The sequence below is a fragment of the Scylla paramamosain genome, chromosome 29 (genome assembly GCF_035594125.1).
Source record: "Scylla paramamosain isolate STU-SP2022 chromosome 29, ASM3559412v1, whole genome shotgun sequence".
NCBI classification, from domain to species: Eukaryota; Metazoa; Arthropoda; class Malacostraca; order Decapoda; family Portunidae; genus Scylla; species Scylla paramamosain.
Window position 1 is genome coordinate 9,159,380 of NC_087179.1, and position 10,000 is coordinate 9,169,379.

The 10,000-nt window shown below is 43.7% G+C and overlaps 1 long non-coding RNA gene across 1 annotated transcript in view; it reads right to left on the reverse strand.

Annotated features, from left to right (window-relative positions):
- Positions 1–967: 967 nt before the first annotated feature.
- LOC135115231 (uncharacterized) overlaps positions 968–10,000 on the reverse strand; it is a 113,463-nt gene continuing 104,430 nt past the window's right edge. The window contains exon 3 of the long non-coding RNA XR_010275917.1: positions 968–1,856. This is a non-coding gene — a long non-coding RNA (uncharacterized LOC135115231). The remainder of the gene's footprint in view (positions 1,857–10,000) is intronic.

Here is a 10,000-nt window from a genome sequence, read left to right on the forward strand (position 1 = left end):
CAGATAAATCACTTGTTTGGCTTTCAGAATACACAACCACCGACTCCCTCGCACATTCGTCAGAAAAAACTGGTATCTTGAAGGTCAGCACGCCATTTCTGCCTGCACCGTCACTGCACTGCTGCCGGAGTTGGCAATTATCGCCTCGGTGCCTAGGTTGCGGCGCCGCTTCGTTTGAGTGCACTACATCAGGCGGATCCCGACCCCCTTCGTTGCTAGTAGTGTCTTGTTCGAGTCTCGGCCTCGAACACTGGGATAATGGTTTGGCGGGCCAGGAAGGTTGTCGGTGAGAAGGTGAGCAGTCTGTGACCTAGGAGGCGGCGGGGTACGCCTGTCAAGGATGCACACTGGTCCGCTATGCGACGGAGGAGAGAGAGGGGAGAGGAAGCCTGGAGGAGCATGACCTTGGAAGCAGTCGCTGCAATTTCTTCCTCCTTCTCTCTCTCTCTCTCTCTCTCTCTCTCTCTCTCTCTCTCTCTCTCTCTCTCAACCCATCCGTGGAGGAGAGATGCAGAAAGACAAAGACAGAAAGAGAGAGAGAGAGAGAGAGAGAGAGAGAGAGAGAGCATGGCTTGCAGCAAGAGCACTGTCCTGTCTGCTGCCATTGCCTCTACATGGACGCCAGGGGTCCTATAGGTCAGGCGCCTCGAGAATAAAAAAAAATAAAACACTCGCCTCAGTTCCCGTACTTCAGTTTTCTCTCTCGGGTTTCTCGCAACTCAAGACAACATTCTTGATCATTTAGACATAAAATTTCTACTTCTTTTAAAGGGCTGTACAACAACAATAACAACAATAGCATCACTGTCACCACCACCGACAACACCACCACCACCACCACCAGGTATCAAGCGAGATTCACCCTAAACTCCCAACGCATAAGGTGAAACGTTGAACTCAATTCCGAAATCTTGAACCTTTGTGGTGGTTGTTAGCCAGAGGGTGGGGGCAACAACAGGTTAATAGGTTTCGTGATCTGCCATTGGTAAATGACGGCCATTTAAGATTTGCACTATCCGTATTACAATGCTATACTACGAAACACACACACACACACACACACACACACACACACACACACACACACTATGCTGTAGAAAAAAAAAAAGTTAAGGGCGTCAGTAAAAATGTGCTTATACATACTTGTACATGTAAAATACTCAGACTAGGACAAATTAAAGTAAAAAACCGAGTTGTTGTCGTGATACTTTAATGTAATTGTAATCGTAATCGAGTACACCACCACCCACCTCCACCATCCATCTTTATCATTACACCATACATACATATTTCCTCCAAGTGCTGGCGTTCAATTCTTACACACACACACACACACACACACACACATACACACAAACATATGCACGCACGCCGCGCGAGCGCGCGGTGTGTGTGTGTGTGTGTGTGTGTGTAGGGTTGGAATGCCAAGGTCAGACCACTAACCTCGTCGGGAGGCCTGCGTTCCATGGATGAGTTTGGCGCAGACGTTTATTGGCACTAAGAGCTCTTGGCTTATTCTTTCTTGATAGATGTGTTCATGTTTTCATATTTACTGATACACTCACGTGACTTTGTGTTCCTTACAATATTATGATGATTAATTACACTGTATATAATACTACAAATTAAAGTTAATCATTCGGACCTTAATCGAACAATTAGCCTCACAGTGGTGACCGCAGTGGTCCAAGCACAGCGCAGTGACTTCTCTGCCCCCGACGCTCATCTGTTTCTCTTGCGGTGTATTTCACCACCTTCTGTTGCCTTGTACATCACAATATTCCTGCTGATTCTTGTATCCAGTCCTGGTTGATTTATTCACGGTGACATTGTGGTGCTTCACGTGAACCTTATGACTGTAATTAAGGAAATATGAATGAAATAATGAGGTGCGGTTAAATAACCCATTTCTCACTGCCTTCTAACCAGCCTCTCTTGGATTCTGTCAATCAATCACCAGCCACCTTCATCCAATCACTAGCCGCTGTGTAATTATTGCCCATCCTTTCACCCTCGTAGGAGGAGCAAGCTTCGCTAGTTTACGTGAAAAAAAAAAGTATACTGGAAATATATCGGAGTTATCGGAGATTTCGAGGGTGTTTTCGTGTTTCTAGTGAGAGTTTAATAGCATTAAACGCTTTTTATAGGTTCTTGTGAACGTGCTGAATGCTTTAATTGTTCAAGTGAGAGTTTAACGAGGATTCTCTTTCAGTGGGATATACTTGGTTTTCAAGACTGCCTTCATGGTTCTAGTGAGGGTTTAATAAGGATTCTTCCCTTAAACCAGGCTACAGTAACGGTTCCCGAAGTTTTTGAAAGATGTCTTCATGATTCTGTTCATAGTTTAACAAAAATTCCCTACTTGTAACATTGGCGAGTTTTCGTAACTAATCCGCCAGATGTCGCCATATGTCGCTACTGCATGTCCTCCAGTAAGATGAGCTAAACTATTGTTATAGTAAATCCCACGTCCATACAGGTGCACAGAGCACTGATCGTTATGATACTTGCGAAATTCTGCATCGACTTTTAAATATCTTGTATGGATGATTCTGAGAGAAGTTGGTCGAAACAGATTTTTTTTTTCTTGATTATTTAGTAATAATGTTATCACTATTTTAAATACGGCATATTACAAGTCTAAAATTTCTAGATTTGTACAATGAAAAGATAGAAATATAAGACTGTACTATACAGTATGACATGACATACTCAGTAACATCGTGATATGTGGATACAGTGATTTCCTTGGGGATTTTAGCATCCCTCTCAGGAAGCCAGCGGCATGGCAAAGTAATCGAACACCAAAACAAACATCCCTCAGGACTGCTCTGGCGTAACGGGAGGGGAATACAGGAAGCCACAGGTTCATGGAGCAGTGGCGTGGACGCTGCAGCAGGAATTAACTGCTTGTCTAACTACATGTTTGTTAACCTTAACTAAGGTCAGATGTTTGTTTTAGTTAGATATACAGCATTACTCTCGCCAGGGCACTCGAGTTGCCTATTTTCAATTAAAATTGTTGTTTCGATATACTAGAAAGTTGATCTATGTAATAAGGAGCTATAATTGGCACAAACAAGTTGTCTCCATTTTTTATTGTCGTCTCCAATAATACGCTTCCGATCAATAGTGTACTTGTTTTGGAAATCTCGAGATGACCAAATAAATATAAATGCCAATTCACTAGAAAATCAACTTAAATGTTTTTTTTTTTTTTTTCGTGAATACGGTTCGATTCTACCTGTGTTACTACTTAGAAAGAATTGTGTAAAAAGTATATTATATAAGCTCATTGCATCCTTATATATATAGAATGTCACTGGAGGCATGTTTGGTGTTGCTAATATGTGTGAGAAGGGGACATGTCTGGTGCTGCCGCCTGGTGACACTCACTTGTTTACCAAACTCCCCATTCAATTCGTAATGAAAGCAAAGAGTTGACGACCAAAGAACCGGTACAAAGCGGAACAGGTCACAAGAAGATCCCCTAGCAGGATGGGCTGCCAAGACTCACTAATGGCCTAAATAACTGAACATGAGCGACCGAAAATAAGCTTTATGCAGGGTGAGTCTAGAGACTAATGTTGCGTCACACGTATCATGAGGTCTGTCTCCTTACCGTCCATTTATGAACATCTCCCAGAGCTTTGTGTTGCCTTTTAACACCAAAATGGCACTTTCCCAGTGTTCTCGGATAAATTTATTATACAGATTTGCATCAATTGATTGATATAATAGTAATTTCATTGTTTTTTTTTTCGTATTTCCGAATTCAATTCCCCCTTAAGGTATGGTTCATCTAAGGACATATAATGAAAGAGTTTGCGTTGCATTTGGCTTAACGAATCTAGCGACTCTACAGGCCTTAATCTCGCCCGAGCTGAAACCTAATACTGGATGAAAGGAAATCAGCAGGATACGTCAGTGTGGATAATAAGCTTCACGTGAAGTGGTCAGCTCCCAGTCTCTCCTGTAAACATTTTGTCGCCTCTGTCAAGTCCATCGGGTTAACATGCTGTGCCGGAGCGTCCTGGTGGCGGCGGGCATGGCGGCGCTGTGTCTTGTTTTGGGTCTACCTCAGCCACACCGCCAGGAGCCAGTGTGCCCTTCCCAACACTCCTGCTCCTCCCGCAGCACATCTGAGGCCTATTCCCGTCTGGAATGTTCCTGTGACGCCAGCTGCAGGACGCACGGAGACTGCTGCCGCGACTCTCAGTATTACGACGAGGCTGAACAAATGAAGGGCGCCAGTAAATATGTGTGTGCTGATTTAGATCCCTGTTGGGGATTAACGCGGTACATGAAATACAAATGTCCGGAGGGCTGGGACAATACTGAGGTGCAAGAGTTATGTCTGAAGGGAATACAAAGTGGCCATTTCAATCTATTTCCCGTCACAAGCACCACCACTTCCACCACCTATGTCAACCAGTACTGTGCCCTCTGTAACGGCGAGGACACCGCCTCTCTCAGGATGTGGAACGCTCAGGTTGAATGCCTCAATGTCCCCATATCTCACATTGCCAAAGACTATAGTGTTGGGTTCCATGAGGGACAGTGGGGCATCATTGAACCTAGCTTGGGTCTTTGATCCTTCGAACCTTGCAATTTTAGATTTGAGATTCCTACAGATATAAAGAACTACACCACATGGTGCGAACCTAGTGTGAAAACCTGTGGAGATGAAGGGGCAAAGCAACGCGATCGAATCTTATGTCTGTCTTACAGCGCCCCTGTATATAGAGGATATGTCAGATATAGAAACCAGCACTGTGCATCCTGCAACGGGATTAAAGAGTATACTTGTGTGGAAACAGTTTTCTCTCAATGTCCTGCAGTGTTTGGTATATTCAGCATGCTCTTCGACGTTGTAGACCGCTGTGGCAGTAAAAGTGTCGGATTTACTTGTTGTAGCCCCGAGGAGATATGGGACTCATCCTCTGAGAAGTGTAGAAAAGTCTTTTGTCCAAACCCAAATGAAAAGTACTTAATCGACAAGTGTGTTCCCGCTTAGCACGACGCCCGCGAGAATTCAGCCCTCCCATCCACCGCCACGCCTTCTGCCGTTCATGTTGCTTGTATTGCCTCGGTGTTAGTTGCTGTACTGATACTTACTATTATTATTATTTGTACTGATATTTACTATTATATATATATATATATATATATATATATATATATATATATATATATATATATATATATATATATATATATATATATATATATATATATATATATACACACATTTAATCTCTCTTAGTTAATGTTAGACAGTGTAATCAATCACAGTCTCGTATTGTTCAACACGTCCGCTGATGTTTGTTCTTCCTTTATGTATTAATTCTTTTGCACAGTAGCAAGGCAGTGAACAGGGAAGGGCAGGTCGGTCCACAAACGGGCCAGTCGGTGCCACGCCCCCGTGATGAATCCCACCAGGTAGAACACACATGCTGGGACAAGCCCTTCACATCCACGCCTGGCATCCGCTCCACCGCGTTCATGAAGAGTATTCGTGGTGACTGCCTCGGAGTGCTGCTCTGTGAGACAGAACCTACTGGGCCCTTGTGAACCGTCACTCAGCTACACGCACGCCAGCATTCACCAGGTGGCGGGTACCACGCTAATGGTTTTGTTTGTGACTCACCAGATGCCAATAAACTCAAAGGCTTAATGGTTGAAGTTGCATTATTATCATTATATCCTCCGTGTGGCGGACAAAGAAGCAGCACCACAAACCAGTATTCTAAAATTCAAAGGTCAACACACAAAGCTGGATGATACAAAGTCACTGCTTGAATCATTCAAGACTTTTGTAGCTCATCAACAGTGAAAATGGGTCCCTATTCTCTAACTGTTTTTTAATCTAACGGGCTTTAGTGAAGGTTACTGGAGTCTTCAATGATGTTTTCATGGTTCAAGAGACACCTTAACTATTAAAGATCCAGCAATATCAATGTTTCTTTTTTTACTGTCAGAGCTGACACACATTATAATAATCTATGTGGCCTTTGAAAACCGTCCTTATGATGCCCAAAGTGTTCAAGAATACAACCCGTGCTTAAAGACAAAGAGAGAAAGAAAAAAATTTTTTTTTTTTTTTTCTCTCATGTAGGAGGGACACTGGCCAAGGGCAACAAAAATCCAATAAAAAAAAAAAAAAGGCCCACTGAGATGCCAGTCTCAGAAAAGTGTCCAGAGGGGTATGCAAAAAATCAAAGGATAAGTGTCTTGAAACCTCCCTTTTGAAGGAATTCAAGCCATGGGAAGATGGAAATAAAGAAGCAGGCAGGAAGTTCCAGAGTTTATCATAGAAAGGGATTAATGATTGAGAATACTCTTGCACTAGAGAGGTGGGCAGAATAGGGGTGAGAGAAAGAAGAAAGTCTTGTGCAGCGAGGCCGCGAAAAGAGAGGAGACATGCAGTTAGCAAGATCAGAAGAGTAGTTAGCATGAAAATAGGGATAGAAGATAGATAAAGATGCAACATTGCGGCGATGAGAGAGAGGCTGAAGACAGTCAGAGAAGAGGAGTTGAAGTGTGAACATGTGAAGCATACTCCATACATGGACGGATAAGGCCCTTGTACAGAGTTAGCAGCTGGGAGGGGTGAGAAAAACTGGCGGAGACGTCTCAAAACTTCATAGAAGCTGTTTTAGCTAGAGATAAGAGGTGAAGTTTCTAGTTCAGATTATATGTAAAGGACAGACCGAGGATGTTCAGTGTAGAAGAGGGGGACAGTTGAGCGTCATTAAAGAAGAGGGGATAGTTGTCTGAAAGGCTGTGTCGAGTTGATAGATGGAGGAATTGAGTTTTTGAGGCATTGAACAATACCAAGTTTGCTCTGCACGAATCAGAAATTTTAGAAAGATCAGAAGTCAGGCGTTATGTGGCTTCCCTGCGTGAAATGTTAAATTCCTGAAGTATTGAACGTCTAGGAAAAGACGTGGAGAAGTGCAGGGTCTTATCATCACCGTAGGAGTGGATAGACAAGAAGTTTGGTTTAGAAAGTCATTGATGAATGATAAGAAGAGAGTGGGTGACAGGACAGAACCCTGAGGAACAACACTGTTAATAGATTTAGGTGAAGAATGCCAGGTAAAATGTAGAGATACAAACAGAAGAAAAGATATATAATTAAAAAGAGTAAAGAAAAAAGAAAAAGAAAAAGAATAAATAAATAAATAAATAATGATGATGATGATGATGATGATGATGATGATGATGATGATGATGATGATGATGATGATGATGATGATGATGATGATGATGATAATAATAATAATAAAAATAATGATAATAGTGTTTATCTATCTACATGCAAGCCAGCAGGCAATCCCACACGGAGGGTTCAGATAAGGTACCACACACACACACACACACACACACACACACACACACACACACACACACACACACACACACACACACACACACACACACACACACACACACCATTCAGTCTTCACCCCATTTCCCACCGAGAGAAAGGGAAAGTCTCGTGGTCCACCATACTATGGCCTAGGAGCCCAGGCACACCACAGTTGGCCACACCCACACCCACTAGATACTACTGCTACTAATAATAAGAAGAAGAAGAAAAGTTAAAATCTACAGATACAAATAAGCAGATAAATAGATGATCACAGACAAAGAAGAAAATAAAAGGTAACAAAAAAATATAGAAAAAAGAAAGAGGAAAATTCATGAAGAAAAGAGTAATATCAATATCACAGGATCAGGATCGAGGCTGCGTCACCTTGCTTTCCGTCTCGGGAAGGTAAACAAACCCTGCCAGCAGATAAAGAACACGTACAGGGGAAATTCGCTTCCTGGCAGCCATAGTGGAAGGACCTCCCCAGCGCGCTCTTATACGAGATCATGTCACGGCGATAGGCGACTTTGGTGGCCTGATTCCCTCAAAAGGAATCGCCGAGGACCTTTCCCATCCCCCAAAAGAGCAAAGGAAGCTTTGAGGACTTCGGTTACCAAAACAGTGACGACCACTGCCGTAGGGGACGCCCGCACGAACACCACCACTGATGATCGCATGGACACATCCACTAACACGATCTTCCCTATCCTCGCCAGCAAGCGTTAGCTCAGCTCACCGCCCAGGGAGGAACGCAGAAACCCTGCACCACCCAGGACGAACACCAACACGTCACGGCAGAGACAACTTCCTTCCTGCTGCGAGTAGCCACCAGGACGAGGATATTTGCCAAGCCCTCCCCCATCTGCCAGGCACTCCAAGCACTGCCAGGCACGCCTCTGCCTCCTTGAGGAAGTAACACGGTCGCTGAGGGTAGGCCCAGCATTAGTGGTGTCGGTGTGGAAGCACATCCCCGAGGTGCCACTTCTCCAAAAGACACACTCCCTGCTGGGAGAATGGCAAGTGCCCTGCCGGAGGGATGAGAGGGACGATAACTCCTACAGCTACGCCAAGGTGGGGACGATGAACGCTGACATCGACATGCAGGACATGCTGGGGGGCCTCACACCCCTTGACTGTGGCAAGGTAGTTGAGCTCTCTTTGATCGCCCTCCACTGCCTCCCTAGGACTGGCACAGGTTATGCCTCAAGGTGAGGTGCCCCATAGCCATCATCCATGTAGTGTATTGGGCCCAGCCTTACCTCCTGCCGCTACTACGCTACCCCTGATGCCTGAAAATAGGGCATTCCGTCAGCATGTGCTAGTCTAGGTAACAATTTTAAATGCAGAGAAAGGAAAGCAAACGACATTAATACGGAGATTAAATATATAACCTTGCCCTTTCAGAGTCACTCCAGTTAACAAATTTGGAATAGCATGAGTGGCCTGTTAAGGAAACATTTCCCCAATTTAAACTTCACATCTAATTTTGCTGATAATAATGCATTTAGTTCTTTGTTAAGATAAACATATGCTATTCCTACTCCATTATGCACAAACATCTTTGCAGTTTTTCATGTCCTTGACCATGAGTCAAGGAAAATTGACGTTACAAGCCGAAAACTTAAAACTTGTATATCTGAGCGTAAGGGAATTCCATATCGAACACATCATTAGACATCATTTCCATTACATTAAATCTCCTCTTGTCTGCTACTCCCATACTCCAAGTCTCAGCACAGTAACCAGATAATAGTAGTAGTAGTAGTAGTAGTAGTAGTAGTAGTAGTAGTAGTAGTAGTAGTAGTAGTAGTAGTAGTAGTAGTAGTAGTAGTAGTAGTAGTAGCAGTTGTTGTTGTTGTTGTTGTTGTTGTTGTTGTTGTTGTTGTTGTTGTTGTTGTTGTTGTTGTTGTTGTTGTTGTTGTTGTTGTTGTTGTTGTTGTTGTTGTTGTTGTTGTTGTTGTTGTTGTTGTTGTTGTAGCAGGAGGAGGCAGTAGGCGCCTGCCGAAACGATAATTACTCCCAGTGAGGTCTAAAGTACTGTTCAGGGGGTGCTGTGAACTTATCATTAAACCCAGCTGTCACCTCACTGAACGTTTCCCTTTGTGTCTCACAACACAGAGGGCAGTCACAGCCTGCCCTCTAAAGACAACTCTCTTCCTCCACACAAAACTACAAGCATCCAATAACACACACACCCTTCACTCAAAATTTTTTAAATTATCATGGCGACTCCTACACCAGCCTCGCAGTCCCCATACGGGGAGGGGACCATAAAGGTCCCCATGTCGGACTGCCATTCTAATGTCAACGAACCTAAGTGCCTTGACACTCCCCTCAACTTTTTCTTCATTAACTTCTGCAACATTCGCGGTCTAAGATCTAATTTTCAATAAGTAGAACACCACCTCTCCTCTGATAAACCTCATCTTCTTTTCCTCACTGAAACTCAGGTGTCTGGGGCAACTGACAGTAGCCCCTTTTCTGTTCCCTCCTACTTTCTCTATCCTCATTTTCGATCAGAAGCTGGATGTTGCGTTTATGTGCGCAACGACTTAACCTGCTCTCGTGCCCACGCTCTTGAATCTTCCGAGTTTTCCACCATCTAGCTTCGACTACAGAGTC